This window comes from Budorcas taxicolor, chromosome 14, assembly GCF_023091745.1.
Source record: "Budorcas taxicolor isolate Tak-1 chromosome 14, Takin1.1, whole genome shotgun sequence".
Taxonomy (NCBI): Eukaryota; Metazoa; Chordata; class Mammalia; order Artiodactyla; family Bovidae; genus Budorcas; species Budorcas taxicolor.
In genome coordinates, this window is record NC_068923.1 from 67,566,181 (window position 1) to 67,570,234 (window position 4,054).

Genomic DNA, 4,054 nt, shown 5'->3' on the forward strand with positions numbered 1-4,054 from the left:
CCTTCCAAAACCTAAACTAGACTTCATGGGTTCCAACTCCCAGTCCGGGGCATTTTCCACTTGGTCACACCATTCCTCTCAGATCAGGAATTTCTCAGGAATTTAAAAAGAAATCCATCTGTCTTTCATATATTTGGGGGGCTTTCTCTCATTACAGGGACTATGACTTGAAGCTCAAATGGTACTCTGAAGTGAGAAAGACTGGAAATAACTTTGCTAAGGATCCAGGCACCGAGCAATGGCACCCTGCCAGTAACCACAGTCCTGTAGAACTGTCATCTGTCACCTTTCATTATTTGTTGCCTCGACAGAGGAGTTGGCAACACACTGCACATAAGCTCTAATTTCATACAGCTAATGGTTTGCAACTAAGCTACACAGACTGTATGTGATACAAAGGCAAAAAAAAGAAAAAAATGCAAGATGAAATGAGGAATACAGAAATGCTCCAAAATCAGAGAAGTGCTCATAGAACAAGAACACTGCTTTTTAAAAAGCTAAATGGAGCCACCTAGTGACAGAACTCTGTTAATGGAATTGTATTTGTAATAAATAGGAAAAAAAAATTTGCAGACTGAAAGATATTATAAATGTCTAGGTCAGGAACAGAACATAGTTTTGTGTGTATAGAAAACCTCAATTGTGAAGGTGATATGATTAATCTGTCAAGGTTTTCCTTTTAAAATTATTTTTTATTTTGCATTTAGTGTCAACAGAAAGCTTAACTGTGCCTTCTGAAAAAAGCTCAAAATTTTTCCAATTTAATAGCTCTTCAACAAAGTGTACAAGTTCAAGATAATTGGATTCCACTTTTAAATTCTTATGTTTCGCCCAACTGAATTAGGCTCAAAAAGTCAATTTCTTTAAATTGGAAAATAACTGTTAATGTTTTCAAACAGCATAGAACAGGCTTTTTTTTTTCCTATGAACTTGAGTCTTTTATCAACGAGACACATTTTTAACAACAAACCTATAATTCTAAGGAAGTTATAGCTGTAGAAAATTGGCACTCCAATTAAAACCCTTTGTATCCCCAAAGAGAATAAAAATAACAATTGTATGTACTTACTTTAAGGGATTTATACAGACATACATCCAATTAGAACATTTCAGAAGTGCTGTGATTGTTAGGACAAGTCCTGAGTCAGAATCACATCAGCTTTTGTTGAATGCTTAAATTCCCTTCTCATCTGAGAATTGGTTTATTATTAATTAATCCTGAAAACTTCCAGGATGTTGAATGTTTGATAATAATAACAGATAAATGCCAAAGATTGATATTTTATATGATAACAACTTACGTATATCTAGAGTCTCAATCTACAATTTAAAATTTTATTGAAACATTTCTTAAAATTGTTAATGAAATTACAAAGAAGGGGGATCCAAGAGAGTTCATTTTAGTTCTGTATATTCTTTCACTGACCAAAGATAAATTTGAAAATCACTTTTGTTTTATTTTTTTCTTGTTGAAAAACTTAATGGAAAATATTGAATGGTTGTTGCTCTTACTGGGAGAAGGCAATGGTAACCCACTGCAGTACTCTTGCCCAGAAAATCCGATGGACGGAGAAGCCTGGTGGGCTGCAGTCCATGGGGTGGCTGGGAGTCAGACACGACTGAGAGACTTCACTTTCACGCATTGGAGAAGGAAATGGCAACCTACTCCAGTGTTCTTGCCTGGAGAATCCCAGGGATGGCAGACCCTGGTGGGCTGCCATCTGTGGGGTCGCACAGAGTCGGACACGACTGAAGCAACTTAGCAGCAGCAGCAGCAGCCCTTACTGATTAAGCCTCTGCTCAGTGAGAGAAAGGACAGTGAGAGAGGGTGGATGTCGAATATCTTGAGCCTTATCTATGACTTACGATAACATATATAAGGTACATGAAGGTTTCTGAATATGAGATTTGATTGTATACACATTTGAATGAGACATTAGCACACTCTAAACATCACATCCTTGTTTATAAGCTTTCCTATTACATTCACCTACAAGTCAATCAAATAACAATTACAGCAAAGTAGAGATGAATAAAGCTGAAATCCTAGACATAGCATTTTAAAAGTATTAATAATAGGACATATAATCAGATAACTCAAACAATTTTAAATAGTGTAGATGATTCTAGCAGAAAAGAGTCTAAAGTTTATACAGCTCTGACACATAATTTCAGACAATATGACAATGGGAAATGTGATATGAGTATGAGGAAATCAAGGTAAGGGAAAGATATCAACCTAACATGGGATACAGAGGTTTGATTAAATATCTGTGGGATGCTGAAAACAAAATTAAGTGCTGCAAAATAGCAGCAGGGTCCACAGGTAGTCACTGTAGCTATAAATCCAAAAGTGCCCACCTGTGCCATTGACGTTATCACTGAATACAAAACATATAGTAGGATAAGGATAGCTAGCATTATCAAATGTCTGCTGTGTGCTGGCATTAGGCTAGGAGTTTTACATATACCATTTCAGTTAACATTTACAAAACCCTCAAACTGTTATTAATTGTTCTGTCTTTCAGAGGAAAAAAACTAAGACTCTAAAAGGGATTCTGAATCCTTCATTTGCCCCCAAAGCCGTTGTCTTTCCTCCATATCTAGTGAACTACATCAGAAATGCACATAGGCATAATACATCAGTGTTATAGAGCCAAGATTTCTGTTTACCTGACAATAATCACTTACTTCAAGATCAAATTAAAATGATTCACAGGTGGTAAACTAAAGATGCTCATTCCTTTTATTTTTTTTAAGAATGAGAGCCTTCTCCCACCGTATTTCCTAAATGTATGCAATTGACATATAGAAAGGCATGGAACTGGGGTGGATTAATCTGAAAGCCAAATTCATTAATAAAAAAGTGCTAGTGAGGTATTAGGGCTTTGCTGGTGGCTCAGAGGTTAAAGCGTCTGCCTGCAATGCAGGAGACCTGGGTTTGATCCCTGGGTTACAACAAGATTAATACAATTAACACTGTTGAACATTGTATATGAAAGATAAGGGTAAATCCTAAGAGCTCTCATCACAAGGAAAAACTTTTTTTGTATTTCAATTTTGTATCTGTATGAGATGATGGTCTTCATTAAACGTACTGTGGTAAGCATTTCATGATGTTTGTAAGTCAAATCATTATGCTGTACCCCCTTAAACTTATACAGTGCTATATGTCAACTATATCTCAATAAAACTGGAAAGAAAAGTGTGAAAATGGGATAGATTAATCTCAAAGCCAAATGCATTGACAGTCAAACATTAGAGACCATAAGGTTCATCTCAAAGGCTTGTAAAAATGTAAATTCTTGGGTTCCACTCAGAGGTCTTGGCTCAATGATTCTGATCTAGGGCCTAGAAATCTACATTTTGACTCACTTTCTTCTTGCAACCACCCCAGGAGATTCTGATGCACAGGGTTCACAAAAAAATATGGGTGATACTGTGGTATATTATTTCTTTGAATTTTTGCTTGATTTCTTGGAATTGCATATCCCATCCTCAAGGTAATTTTTTTCTTTTGTTCTTTATCTTATTTATCTCTTTTTCCTTGGTAGGTCTTATTAGAATTTTTACCTGGTCATAAGTACAAAAAAGAAGGTCATCTTTGTGGGGTTTATTCCTAAAAGATCATTAAAATATTATATTATTTCATTTAGAAATATTACCTTATATTGATCAGAATTTCTAGAGTTAACTATCTATGCTAGCAAAACATCCATATCATCTACTGTGATTGCTATAAGGATCTTTTCTTTATTGTAATATATTTAAAGTTTTTAGATATGTGAAAAGTCACATGTGCTGCATGAACCCAGTCATCGTGCAAATAAGCAAGGAGAGCCCCAGATACAGTTCATTCTAACCCAAGATTGAACAGCAAGTGACAGCAGCACCAGCTCTCCCAAAGCCCAGCCTCATGTTGTTGCCAGGACACTGTTTTGTCAATCACCACGTGAGCCTGTGCTGCGTGCTTAGTCGCTCAGTCGTGTCTGACTCTTTGCGACCCCATGGACTGTGGCCCACCAGACTCCCCTGTCCATGGGATTCTCCAGGC